Source organism: Podarcis raffonei, chromosome 10 (genome assembly GCF_027172205.1).
Source record: "Podarcis raffonei isolate rPodRaf1 chromosome 10, rPodRaf1.pri, whole genome shotgun sequence".
NCBI classification, from domain to species: domain Eukaryota; kingdom Metazoa; phylum Chordata; class Lepidosauria; order Squamata; family Lacertidae; genus Podarcis; species Podarcis raffonei.
Window position 1 is genome coordinate 77,283,407 of NC_070611.1, and position 14,341 is coordinate 77,297,747.

Below are 14,341 nucleotides of genomic sequence, written 5' to 3' on the forward strand. Positions count from 1 at the left end.
CACGAGATTAGATCTGCCCGTGTTTTAGGTACTGGTGCACATTGAGCAGCGGCTTGGACTCTGTGACTCCTGTGTTACGCGAAAAAAATGGGCTTTGGCTTTTGCACACACAGCCCCGACACCCAGGTAAAATTCATGCAAGGAGTGAAGCAGCCCAGAACTAAACCGTGTTTTCACCTCCTCCTTCCTTGCAGAGAAACATTTGGTCAGCTGGGGAGTCAAAAGGATTTCAGGACTGTCTTCCTGTCCTGCTTCGGACATGTGGTTTATATATTTATGTACGTGTTTGCTTGGTACGTTTATGAACATTTATTATATATCTAAGACCTTAAAATTCTTATAACAGAAACCACCACCGCCCCCCCCAGGCAACAGCAGGCTCCCAGCTCGGTGTATGTCTATGTATTTTATTGTCTCTATCTTGGCCAAGGGGGGCTGAGGCTGTGAGGAAACAGGAGATTTCTCACTTTGTGTTTTCCTTGAAGGCTCCTGCAACATGTCGGAAGGGCAGGGAGTCCCCCTTGTGTAACAACTTAAGCAGGAGCTCATAATGGGGTGGGGGGGTTCCCCACACTCACAGGAGGAACGGACTCCTTTACAAGGCATGGTGAACAATTTTGGCAAATTCAAACACAAATACGGTGGAGCGATGAACCCCAAACGACCGAGAACTCCCTGCAAACAGCCCCCCCCCCCCAGGGCTCGTGGGACCTGGACCTAACTGTTAGGGGAAAATCTAGGTGCGAGGCTGCTCAGTCCCCCAGCTGGTTGGGCAGAGCCCGCGGGTCCCTGCGGAATAAAGGAAGGAGTCCAGCCAACCAGAGCAAATAGCTGTAGACCAAAGTTTATTGCGCAATAGGTTCAAAGAGCAAATTTGAACCCCGAGGATGGGGTGACAAAGACTTTTAAAACTTTCCCACCATATCCCAGAATACAGTTCATACAGCATCATTGCTACATCACTGACATGTCACAAAAGGGGAGGGGTTAACCTTGGCAAACATGTCCAGACAAGTCCTTGGTACAAGATTAGCATAAGCAGACATGGCAGGGCAAGACTCAGGTGTAAGATTACCATAGACAAATATGTCTATGATATAGAGAGCCAGTGTAGTGGTTAAGAGCGGTAGTCTCGTAATCTGGGGAACCGGGTTCGCTTCCCCACTCCTCCACATGCAGCTGCTGGGTGACCTTGGGCCAGTCACACTTCTTTTAAGTCTCTCAGCCCCTCTCACCTCACAGACTGTTTGTTGTGGGGGAGGAAGGGAAAGGAGAATGTTAGCCGCTTTGAGACTCCTGAAGGGGAGTGAAGGCGGGATATCAAATCCAAACTCTTCTTCTTCTTCTTCTTAAGTACCACCACCCAAAAGTACAATAGAAGTTCCTTTGCATGTCTGGAGCCTGAGGCGAGTTAGGTGACGAGATTTGGCTTCCTTTGGCTAACAATGAGCCCAGCAATTGTCACCTCTGGGAACGTCCTGGAGTCCTTTTGCAAGGGGAAAATAGCTTTGGAATGGAGGAAACTGGGAAAGAAGATGATTTTATATTATTTTTAAGGCTAGGTAACTTCCCTGAGCTGTCAAGTTGAAAGGATACATTCAGGCATAATATTTGTAATATTAAACTTTAAAGATGTAACTGTTGGGATACTGCCAGGGAGAGAAAGCCCATCATGGCCCCCACGTCGCCTCCGGACGATCCATGGATCTCCCGTAGATACAGTATCAGCAATTAGCGACACGAGCTCCAGAAAATAGCTTGCCACATTCCAGAGCTGATGCACGCTCTATCAGCAGAAATCCGCACAGCGAAAGATGCATGCAGGAGAGCATTATTTAGAAGTTTATTCAGCGTTGGTCAAAACAAAGGAAAAAGCATGACTGCCTGCTTGCGTGTTCAGGCATAGAGAGAGAGAGAACAGCTCTATCAAAAAAGAGAAACATCCTGTGAACAGGAAATACGCAGACTCTGTGATTCACAAAGCCTGCTCCCTTTTAAGGTGGAACGGAAATATCCTAACATCCTCCCCCTTTCCGTGTAACCTTTAGTACCTGTGGTTCAACCCAATTGCAACCTCTGTAAGTGAACCTTAAGTTGTTCTCTGTTAACAACCTGAGACAACAGATCAGCAGGAATTTCACTTCCTGCCATGTAGGACACCTGAATGAGTCCTTTCTGAATACACTCTCTTGCACGATGTAGCTTAATCTGCAAGTACTTGGTTCTTTGCTTGCAACTCTCCGAGTTCAGCAAAGCTAAACAGGATCTATTGTCTTGATACACTTGTATAGGACATTTCACAGAAACTCTGATGTCCTTAAACAGTTGCATCAACCATTCACAATCCATGAGTGAAAATGACAGAGCATTGAGTTCTGCTTCACAGGAACTTAGGCTTACTGTCATCTGCTTCTTGCACAGCCAGTCAAACAGACAGTGGTTGTACATGTAGCATACTCCAGAATTGCTTGTACCATCCGTGGTGTCACTTCCAAAACTAGCACCTGCAAAGATTTCAAGACCTCCAGTCTTCTGACTGGTGAACCTCAGCCTGTAGTGCATAGTCCCTTTCAAATAGTGGGCTATGAGCTTCAGAGCTTTCCAATCCTGAACAGTAGGATTGTTAGCATGTCTGCTAAGCAGGTTAGTGCTTACAGCTATGTCAGGTCTTGAGCATCTAGCAATAAAATTCAACTTGCCTAGAATGCATCTGCACAGCGTAGTGTCAGAAAACACTTCAGCAGTACTATCTACCTGGTAACCTGTCACCATCGGTGTGTCTGCTGGGTTTGCATCAACCAAATTCAACCTGGTTAATACATCAGCAATTTTCTGTGTTTGGTGTACCAGAAAATTACCTGCTTGGTCCCTCTCCACCTGCAGAGAAAGATAGTTGGATACCTCACCAAGATCCTTCATGTCAAAGTGCTCCTTCAGCTGAGCTAGGGTGCTTTGGTAGAAAGCCTGATTCTTCCAAAACATCAGAAGATCATCAACAAAACATAAACAATACAGTTTGTTTTGCCCCTCCTCCTTGACAAACACACATGGATCAGCTTTGCCCTGGTGAAAACCTAGAGAAAGCAACGTCTCAGTGAGTTTTGTGTTCCAACACCTGGCACTCTGCTTGAGACCATATAATGATTTCCGCAGCTATTTGCTTCGGTTGGTGGCTGGACTCCTTCCTTTATTCCGCAGGGACCCACGGGCTCTGCCCGATGAGCTGGGTGGCTGAGCAGTCTCACACCTGTATTCCCCCCCCCCCAACACCAAATTAACCTTTTATTGGTCAGACCTAGGAGATTTGATAGCCTTTTGGGGGCATACAACACCCGGACTCCGAGCCTTCTTCCCTTGTGGGTCTGCCAGCTGGTGCCTCCCCCCCTTTCACCCAGCCAGTCCATGACAGCAACAGCAGCAGCAACAACAACAGTAAAATCAGTATGATAATAATATGCACACTGGTCCTCTGGCAGGAAGAATAATAACTTCTGGGACGATGGAAAAATACTATCTTCCCCAAACCCCAGAATAAGCAGGAGCTCTGGGGTTGCGCCATGGGGTTCATGAGTGAAGATGGGCCCCCCAGGAAACTTCCCTGGTACCTGCAACCCATCCTTCCCCCTCTTGCAATAAGGCTTGGGGAAAATCTCCCATTAAATTACAGTAATTATGTTTTCTTCAGAACACGTAGGAGGCAGGGAAAAGTTCTAGTGAAGAAGCAGCATTCGGAGATCATGTGGTGGGGGGGTGAGAAAGCTTGGTGCAAAAACAAGTCACACAGAGATGCACCCATCTTGCATGCTTGAGTACAGAAACTCCAGGGCATGAGCCAAGTATCGGCAGGGTAGGGGCCACGTGTAGAGCAAGTCCCACACTGAGGTCAAAAACACACACAGAGGATGAAGGACTTCTTCAGTAATAGTTAACTGAGTTTTCAAAGCATACAGTTCTCCCTGGGCCCCAGTGATACACAAAACTTTGCTTCTGAGAGCAAATCCAGTTTCAGCTGTAAAGAAATACACCACACAGGATATCTAAGTCAGGCACACAAACCGGCAGAAGGGAGCAAGGGAGGAAAGAGGCTGGAAGGACACAGGGCAATGGAGGTGTGTTTCACTTCCTGTGGTTTTGGAGGGAAGTCAGGAACTCGGCATCTGCTGGGGCTTCATGAAGCAAAGCTTTCTGCCGGCTGCTTCCAGGCAAATGAGCATCCCAGACACTGTGATCTGTGGTGTGTTGCCATATCAATTGTTTTTGAAAGGTTATCATGATGTGGTCTAGAAACCAATATGGAAAAATATATCGCCCAGCCCTAATCCTCACTGACCACCAGAAATCCAGATAAACCCTCACCCCTTCTCTATCGAAAGGTACTTTATATCTTAGATCATAATCACATTGTTTGACATTGCCTTCAATATTTCATTACTATACAGTTTTACACGTAAATTCCAGAACTTCACATACACAACATGTGTTAAAGACTGATTTCCTCCTGAGTTCATTTCTGTGAAGAAAAGAGTGGACTCTGAGAGGAAGATGTCCCACACTCCAGACACCAAAATGGGATCTTCCATGTGAGAGTCCCTGGATGTTCCTTAAACACTCCGTTGTAAATAAAGCACTTTTTGCAATCTTTTCATTTAAATTGCTTCTCCTCTTTGAGTTTGTTGATGGTTTGTAGGGTTTCAACTCCTAAAGTTCTTCCTGTCCGTGAGTCTGTTGATTTAGAACTTCCACTAGGACTGAACCTCTATCTACGTTCCTGATATTTATAAGGTTTGTCTTTTGTGTGAGTTTGTTGACATAAATCAAGGGTTCCACTCTGACTGCAGCTCCTACCACACGCCATACATTTAAACAGTTTCTCCGTCATGTGTCTGCCAATGTTTTCTAAGGTGTCCACTCCGACTGAAGCTCATTCCGCACTCCATGCATTTATATGGTTTCTCCCCTGTGTGAGTCCGTTGATGTCTTCTAAGGCTTCCATTAACACTAAAGCTCATTCCGCACTCTATACATTTATATGGTTTCTCCCCTGTGTGAGTCCGCTGGTGTAATTTAAGGTCTCCATTCTGACTGAAGCACTTTCCGCACTCCAGGCATTTAAATGGTTTCTCCCCTGTGTGAGTCCGTTGATGTGTTCTAAGTTTTCCAATATCAGTGAAACGTTTCCCACACTCCATACCTTTAAATGGTTTCTCCCCTGTTGGAGGTCATTGATGTGAACTATGTGTGCTCATTCAATGAACATAGTCCGCATTTCACACATTTTAATTTCTATTCCTAATGGGGGGGGAGGTGACCCACCCCCTGGAGTTCTGACTGCCTTCTCCATCTCCTTCTTCAGAGTGGGAGGAAAGGGAATCCTGTTTTGGTTTCAAGGAAGAGAACAAAGGGAAAGAGAACACATCAAGCTCCATTAGCACCTTCTCCTATTTCAACGTCTCCTACATTCCCTCACCTCCTACCCATGTTCCCAACTTTCAGGAAATGAATATGCAATTATGTCAAATGATAGTAATGCATCAGCAACCTTTCCTAATCCTCAACCAATGTTCATAAAGCAGCTTGATTTTTTAAAGAATGATGTCCTGTCTGATCACGTGCCCATCTTCTGACGCAGGACTATCCTAAAATGACACTGAAAAGCAGGATATTCAAGGCAAAATGATAAACTGTACTTAGTGGAATATGCAGTACCTTGGAAATGTAGTATTGATTCACTAATGGCCTGAAGTTGTGTTATTTCTGGGGACATGAGTTTATTCCTGTTCTGTCTTAAAGATCATAATCATACGATGTCATGGGGTGTTAGGGGTGCGGTAGTTCCTTTGGTGGGGGAAATGTCATGCACCTTACGGGGTAATTTATCCACCATTGGTCCCCACCCTGCACTCAGCTCTCACCTGTTTCTTCCAGAAGCTATCAGGATGGAATAGGGGCCACAATCCCAGGAACGGCTTCAACTGGCTGGCTTAACCAGGTGAGGATAGCTGATGGGTCTCAAATCCTTGGTGTATTAGGGAATTCTGTTGAGGTGAAGGCAGGCCCTGGTGGATGGAGAGGATGAGAACAACAGTGAATCCCACAGTCAAGAAGGCAGATTCTGCCCATTCTGCAGAGGACAATGAAGGGCAGATGGGGCTCGTCAACCTGGGAAGGGAGCCCATCAAGAAGGAAAACTCTAGTCGTAATACTTTGGTGCACTCCTTCGCTTCCTCTTGAGTTATCTTCAGGAGAAGAAAAAGCTATGGAGGAAAACCTACACAAATCCAGAGTGGAGTCTCTAAGGCGGTTGGATGGTGTCCTGCACACCTCCTTCCACTCACTCCTGTAGCCAAGCTGGTGCCTAACATACTGCTCTGCTTTCCTTGGGACCATATAAGCCAGGCTGAGAAGGGGGTCTTGTTGTGTAGGCAGCCCTGAACCCCCAAACACACTGTCCAGGCTGGCAGGACTGCTAACACAGCAGTTTCAGGGGGAGCGATGAACTCAGACCTGTGTATCAAAATCTCTCCAATGTGGAATATGTAAAATAGAAGTGCTGCTTATATCATACATCAAATAAAAATTATTCAGAATATTTGTCTTTTGAAGAAAAGATCACCAAGTATCCGATGGCCCCTTCTTCTTTTTTTAAATATTTATTTATACAACAAGAAAAAAAACACAAAAAACACAAATACCAAATTACACACAAATTACAAAAATAACCATAAACACATAGTTTTCTTGGCAAGCAATAAAACATCTGTTGGTCTTAACACTAAAGACCCAACTTCCCGTCTATTCCATATTTCAAATTCATATTACTTATTGCCAATACACATTTTTTCATAATTAAACTTGTTCTCAATAAATCTAATTTCTTCTATCTACCTAGCAACTATTACTGAAGTTCCTCGAATGCTGCAACAGAATTTAAACTACTATATTTATTTTTCAGATATTCTTTGAAAACCTCCCATTTAGAAACAAATTCCTGTTTTGATTTATTCTTTATTTTTTCTGATAAACCATCTAATTCGGCATATTCTGTCAGCTTTTGGATCCAATCTTGTATACAGGGGATTTCATTACTCTTCCATTTTGCTGTGATCAAAACTCTTGCTGCCGCTGTCGCATATAAAAAGATACCCTTCCTCTTTTGTGGAATATCCAAATCTGTTATTCCCAGGAGGTAGGCCTCTGATTTTTTATTGAAAGAGATCTTTAGCATTTTTTGCAGTTCTGCATGTATACTCTCCCAGAATACCTGTATTTTCCTACATGTCCACCACATATGGTAGAATGTTCCTGAGTCTCCACATCTCCAACAATTACTTGACACATTTTTATACATTTTTGAAAGTTTCCATGGTGTTAAATACCATCGATGTTGCATTTTTTGAAAGTTCTCTCTAATCATGTAACAGTTTGTGAATTTCCAATTGATCTTCCATAAATTTTCCCATTGGGCCATGGTTATTGAATGACCAAAATCCTGGGACCACCTCACCATTGCCACTGTTACCTCCTCCTCCTTGACTGTCCAGTCAAGGAGGAGTTGGTAAGTTTTGGAAAGAGTTTTTCTTTTAGAATTTACAAGATCAGATTCGAATCGGGAAGTTTCTACTGAGAACCCCTTTTGTTTGTCAGATTTAAATTTTTCAAATAACTGATGGTATTGGAACCAGTCTGAAATGTGTTCTCTTATTTCCTCAAATTTTTTAAATTTTATTTGGTTATCTTCATTTTTTAGAAGTATTTTATATGTTGGCCAGCTTTCCTGCATATTTTTCCGTTTTACTGCTATGGCTTCTACTGGAGAAGTCCACCACGGGACTTTAGGCTCCATCAGGTCTTTATATTTTTCCCATACAGCAAAGAGTGACTTTCTTATTATATGGTTGGTAAATTTTTTATGAATTTTCGCTTTTCCATATATTAGGTAGGCGTGCCATCCCCAATGGTTGTCAAAACCTTCCAGATCCAGGAGGTCCGGATCCTGCAACGTGCACCAATCTTTTAGCCAGGTGAAACAGGCTGCCTTGTAGTAAAGTTTTAAGTCGGGTAGGGAAAAGCCTCCTCCCTCTTTTATGTCTATTAAGGTAAAGGTAAAGGTACCCCTGCCCGTATGGGCCAGTCTTGACAGACTCTGGGGTTGTGCGCCCATCTCACTTAAGAGGCCAGGGGCCAGCGCTGTCCGGAGACACTTCCGGGTCACGTGGCCAGCGTGACAAAGCTGCATCTGGCAAGCCAGCGCAGCACACGGAAACGCTGTTTACCTTCCCGCCAGTAAGCGGTCCCTATTTATCTACTTGCACCTGTAAGTGCTTTCGAACTGCTAGGTTGGCAGGCGCTGGGACTGAGCAGTGGGAGCGCACCCCACCGCGGGGATTCGAACCGCCGACCTTTCGATCGGCAAGCCCTAGGCGCTGAGGCTTTTACCCACAGCGCCACCCGCGTCCCTTTTATGTCTATTAAGATCAGGTGTTTAATCCTAGGTTTCTTCCCTTCCCACAGAAATTTAGAAATTTCTCTTTGCCATATCTTGAGACAACCTGCTTCACCCAGTATCGGAATCATTTGAAATAAAAAGATTAATTTTGGAAGCACATTCAACTTTATAATGGAAATCCTACCCAGAAATGTTAATTTTAGTTTACTCCAGGTTACCAAGTTTTTTCTAATCTCTAGCCAAGTTTTGGTGTAATTATCCTGAAATAAGTTTATGTTCTTGGGGGTGATCCAAATACCCAAGTATTTCGCTTTTGAAGAGATTTTCAGGCGCAATATTTTTTCTAAGTCGTCCTTTTCTTCTGTGGATACATTTTTAACAAGCATTTTTGTTTTTGTTATATTCAGCTTAAAGCCTGCCACTTCTCCAAATTCTTTAATCAGTTCCAGCACTCTTTTCAGGCTTTCCTTAGGGTTTTCAGTCATAACAAGTAGATCGTCCGCGAAAGCTTTAATTTTATATGTTTTATTTCCCAGAGTGGTGCCTTTAACAAGCTGATCCCGTCTTATCTGATTGTTCAAGACTTCCATCACCAAGATAAATATCAGTGGAGACAGTGGGCAGCCCTGTCTGGTTCCCTTGTTTATTTTGCACTCCTCAGTAATTCTTCCATTGATGATCAATTTTGCATATTGTTCCGAATAGATGGCATTTATTCCTTTACAAATATTTTCTCCCAGTCCGATTTCTTCCATTAATTTTTTTCATAAACTTCCAGGACACGTTATCAAAAGCTTTTTCAGCGTCTACCAACATAATAGCTGCTGGTTTATAAATTTTAATATCCAAATATTCTAATACATTAATCACACATCTAATATTGGATTGCATAAATCGTCCGGGAAGAAATCCGGTTTGGTCTTTATGAATTATCTCTTTCAGCACCATTTTTATCTATTTGCAAGAATGTCTGCGAATATCTTGTAATCGTTATTTAGCAGTGCAATGGGTCTGTAATTGGCCATGTTTGAGGCATCTGTTCCCTGTTTATGGATAAGGGTAATAAAGCTGTCCTTCCAGGTTTTCGGAAGTTTTCCATTTGCCAGAATATTATTCATTAGGTCTTTCATGGGAAGAAATAATGCTTGTTCTAACTTTTTATAGTAATTAGCTGGAAGACCATCTGGGCCCGGTGTCTTTCCTAATTTTGATCTCTGTATAGCTTGTTGCACCTCCATAGCTGTTATTGGTGAGTTCAAGATTTCAGTTTTTTCCTTAGGTATTACTGGTAGTTTATTTTTGCCCAAATAATCAATTATTTTTTCTAGAGTCTCTGGACCTTCTTTATATAGTTTTCCAAAAAAATTAGCAAAGTTTTTACTAATTTCCTTCCTTTTTACCGATGGCCCCTTCAAAGCTAATGAAAGTCCTGTGCCTGGAGCTTTTGGGGGTGCAGGACCAGGAAAGCTTCTGCCACCATGATCCTTCCAGTTGGGATTCAGGCCACATCATGCAACAGAAACTGCCCTGGTTCTGCTGCTTGATGATCTCTGATGGGCTAGAGTCTGAGGGGAAAGCTGTTTCCTGGTTCTGCTGGATCTCTCAGCGGCTTTGGAGACCTTTGACCATGGTATCCTTCTGGACCCTCTAGGGGTGCTGGGGACCCTGCTATGCAGTGGTTCCCCTCCTTCCTCCTGGGCCATGTCCAGAAAGTGGTGTTGGGGGATGAGTGTTCAGACCCCTGGGCTCTCACTTGTGGGGTGCCTCGGGGCTCTGTCCTCTCCCCATGCTTTTTAATATCTATATGAAGCCGCTGGGAGAGATCATCAGGGGTTTTTGGCTGGGTGTTCAGAGGCATGTGGGTGATACCCAGCTCTTCCTATATTTTAAATTGGAACCAGTGAAGATAGTGAATGGCCTGTGTTGGTGGCCTTGGTGGTTTGCGGATAAATGGCGGCTAACAGATTGAGGTTGAATCCTGACAAGACAGAAGCACTGTCCCTGGGGAACAGGTGGCAGGCAGATCCTACCAGCCTGCAGACTGTCTCACTAGAGTGGTCAATGCTCTGGTTACCTCCTGCTTGGTCTACTGCAATGCGCTCTACATGGAGCTACCTTTGAAGGTGAAACAGAAACAGCAACTAATTCAGAATGTGACAGCTGGACTAGTAACTGGGAGCAGCCGCCTAGACCACATATCACTGGTCCTAAAGGATCTTCCCTGGCTCCCAGTGCATTTCCAAGCGCAATTCAAACTGTTGGTGTTGACCTGTAAGTGTCATGGCTGCATTTTTCAGGAAAAGAAAATTGTTGATCTAATGTATAGAGATCATTCCTCGTCTATTGGTTCAAGAAGGTTCTGCTGGTTTTACTCTGTGTGAGTCAAAGCTGATGTTTTCTCTAGCTGGAACATTTTAGCTGATAAGGGAGTTTCCTTTCTGCTGAGAGCAGGTGGTGGAATAAGTTGTAATGAGATTATGCTGAACCTTCCTTGTTTTGGGTACCAGAAGATGCTGGCTTAAACTGGAGTGAGCCAAGCTTGTTATTCAGTCTCAAGGTTCCTCTGACATTGAATTGTTTATAAATTACAGTATTGAAAGGCGCCTGGTCGCACTTCGTATTCTGCAATTCTCTACTCTGCTTGTGTGTTTCTTACTTGAGTGCTGTTTTGATATACTAAGTTAGGGTTTTACTGTAAGTTACGTTTTTGTGATTTTTTGGATTCATTACTTAATTTATCTGCTGAATGAATTTTTTGCTGCCTCTGAGTGTTTTTTCCTACTCTGCTAACTATATGTCAGTCTTGGAGATCATTATGGAGGAGCAAGATCTGTGACCTAAAGCCCTAAACAGCCTTGGCGCTGTAGTCCTGAAGGAGCGACTCCTCTGAGGGTCTTCTGCTGGTTCCCTCCCTGCAAGAAGTGAGGGTACAGGGAACCAGGCAGAATGCCTTCTCGGTGGTGGCGCCAACCCTGTGGAATGCCCTCCCTTCAGAGGTCAAGGAAATGAACAACTATCTGACATTTAGAAGACAGCAGAAGGCAGCCCTGTGTCAGGAGGTTTTTAATGTTTGATGTTTTACTGTCTTTTATGTGTACAGTGGTACCTCAGATTACATACGCTTCAGGTTACAGACTCCGCTAAACCAGAAACAGTGCTTCAGGTTAAGAACTTTGCTTCAGGATGAGAACAGAAATTGTGCTCCGGCGGTGCAGCAGCAGCAGCAGCAGGAGGCCCCATTAGCTAAAGTGGTGCTTCAGGTTAAGAACAGTTTCAGGTTAAGTACGGACCTCCAGAACAAATTACCGTATTTTTCGCACTATAGGACGCACTTTTCCCCCTCCAAAAATGAAGGGGAAATGTGTGTGCGTCCTATGGTGCGAATGCAGGCTTTCGCTGAAGCCTGGAGAGCGAGAGGGGTCGGTGCGCCCCAACCCCTCTCGCTCTCCAGGCTTCAGGAGAGCCCCACCGCCAGCCCCACAAGCTCGGGGGACAGCGGGGAGGCGGAACGCCGCCATCCCACTGTCCCCCGACTTGGTTAGAAGGCTGGCGGGGGGAGAAGCCTGCTCCTCCCCGTCGCCAGCCCTGCAAACTCGGGGGACAGCGGGAGAGGCGCAGCGCGCCTTTCCCGCTGTCCCCCGACTTGGTTACTAGGCTGGCGGGGGGGAGAAGCCTGCTCCTCCCCGTCGCCAGCCCCGCAAACTCGGGGGACAGCGGGAGAGGCACAGCGCGCCTTTCCCACTGTCCCCCGACTTGGTTAGAAGGCTGGAGGCGGGGGAGAAGCCTGCTCCTCCCCGTCGCCAGCCCCGCAAATTCGGGGGACAGCGGGAGAGGCGCAGCGCGCCATCCCGCTGTCCCCCAACTTGGCTAGAAAGCTGGCGGGGGGGGGAGAAGCCTGCTCCTCCCCGTCGCCAGCCCCGCAAACTCGGGGGACAGCGGGAGAGGCGCAGCGCGCCATCCCGCTGTCTCCCAACATGGTTTGGAGGCTGGTGGAGGGCTTCCTCCTCCCCCAGCCCCGCAAGCTCCCAGACCGATGCCAAAGCTGCGTGCAGCTTTGGCATGGCTCTGGGTCCCGTTCTGGGGGAGGGGGAAGCTCGGGCTTCCCCCGCCCCAGCCCCGCGCCTGGGGGGGGGGAAATAAAATTTTTCCCCTTTATTCCCCCCCCAAAAAATCTAGGTGCGTCCTATGAACCGGTGCATCCTATAGTGCGAAAAATACGGTAAGTACATAATCTGAGGTACCACTGTACTGGAAGCTGCCCAGAGTAGCTGGGGAAACCAAACCAGATGGACAGGATATAAATACTACAATCATTCTTATTACATTGTGATTTTTTCTAGTTATTTTGGAATTTGTACTGCAATATCAGCTCATGAAATGTTATGGGTGGAGAAAATCACAGGGTTGCCGTAAACGATAATCCCACCCACAAACTCTCATTCACATATAGTGTATAAATTTGGGGAGGTCACACACCTTACCTGTGCTAATACTGGCAGTCTTTGGCCTGTACAGGCACACCCGGTGTGCAGAGCCTCCAGCCCCAGGCACTGTCTATCATGAAAATGGGTCCTTTGACTGGGAAGATTTGTCCAATGGCTGTCATCAGATGCTGAAGGATTGTATCTCAGCTTGTCAGTCACTCTGACACTGCCTACAAAGAATAAGAGGAACAGAAATGCTTTTGAGGTGCAACTTCTGTATCAGCCCTGAGAGCCATTCCATGGACTCTGCACCCCTGTTTCTGATGACAGGTGTACATTATCCTCATCCTCAGCAGAAAAGACATTAAAGATGGAAGCCTGAGAGAGAGGAAAAGGTTTCTGGCTGCTTCCTGGGTGGGACTGCGAAACCAAGAGCCGCTTCTGAGAAGGCCTCCCCCCTCCGCTCTTCCTCTGGGGATTTCCTCTCCTCTCCAGGGGGACCAATGGTTGGACTGGGCAGAAGCGCTGCGTCTCGACAGGGCAGGGGCTTATGGGGCAGTAAGAGGATGGAGATTGCAGGAAGGAAGGGGTGGGGGAACTGGACCCCCCACTTTCCAGAGATCCCTCTCTGGTCGCCTTAAAGGGGGGCATTCCTGGGCGGGAGGGAGAAGCCAAGGCGGCCTCTTCGAAGATTGCCCAAGGAAGCCACGATTGAGACGCCCCCCCAAAAAAACTGGCCTTCCTATCTCCCCCCCCAGTGCTCCTCTTCCCTTCCCCCTCCCTCTCTCCCGCAGTTTCCCCTGCACTCTACCGCGACCGACACCTCGCCCTGCGCCCCCATCTCTCCATCCTAGGCCCCCCCAAGAACAGGAGCAAGGGAGGGACTGGGGGGTCTCTATCCAGGCGTCTCTCGCGCCCCTTAACCCTTTCATGGGACGCGCGGAGCCAGGGGAAACCGGGCGAGGGGTCCGCCCTGCGAGGAAAGCCCCCTTCGCTGCACGCGTGCCGGGATCCAGGCCCCACGGAAGGCGCTTGGGGGAGCTGGAGGGGTCTCTGGGTCCTTTTCTCCCCCTCTCCCCCCCCCGCGACCCCTTTACCTCTTTGTCCTCGCTCCCGATTCTCCTTTCCTGCAACATCCACGGGGGAGGGGTCCCCTGCCTCCTCCCTCCTCTTTCCGAAAGCGCCCCCCCCCCGAGCTACGGGGCAGAGCAGCAATCCCGAGTGGAAGCTCCACTTCCGGGAAAAGCAGGCAGGGTGGGAGGGGGCTCACCCCCCCACACACATTCCTGGAGCAGAAGCTGGATTTGAGGAGGAGGAGGAGCAATGTATTGGGGGAGGGATTTGGGATGGCGGGGGCGGGGTGAGAGGAGGATGTGCCGGGAGGGGAGGGAAAGTGTTGAGCGGGTGGGGGGGAAGGAGGAGAGGAAATCCCCCGCCCGGTCTTCCTTCTGGGATCAGGAGAGGGGGGAGG

The 14,341-nt window shown here is 46.9% G+C and overlaps 3 protein-coding genes across 18 annotated transcripts in view; 1 reads left to right on the forward strand and 2 right to left on the reverse strand.

Moving 5' to 3' along the window:
* LOC128421706 (zinc finger protein 883-like) overlaps positions 1 to 14,341 on the forward strand; it is a 268,891-nt gene that overhangs the window by 121,372 nt on the left and 133,178 nt on the right. The window lies entirely within an intron of this gene.
* LOC128421734 (zinc finger protein 665-like) overlaps positions 1 to 14,341 on the reverse strand; it is a 104,788-nt gene that overhangs the window by 56,618 nt on the left and 33,829 nt on the right. The gene's annotated exons all lie outside the window — the stretch shown is intronic.
* Positions 1 to 14,341, reverse strand: part of LOC128421728 (oocyte zinc finger protein XlCOF6-like) — a 226,920-nt gene that overhangs the window by 8,766 nt on the left and 203,813 nt on the right. For 6 of the 16 annotated variants that reach the window (XM_053404881.1, XM_053404882.1, XM_053404875.1 and 3 more), the window contains exon 2: positions 5,913 to 6,056. The exons of 5 other annotated variants lie outside the window; for them this stretch is intronic. The gene's annotated coding sequence lies outside the window, so the exon portion shown is untranslated. Of the gene's footprint in view, positions 1 to 5,912; positions 6,057 to 12,927; positions 13,090 to 13,967; positions 14,134 to 14,341 lie in introns of those variants that run through there. 5 more of the 16 variants (XM_053404876.1, XM_053404870.1, XM_053404890.1 and 2 more) reach the window with 5 other exon arrangements.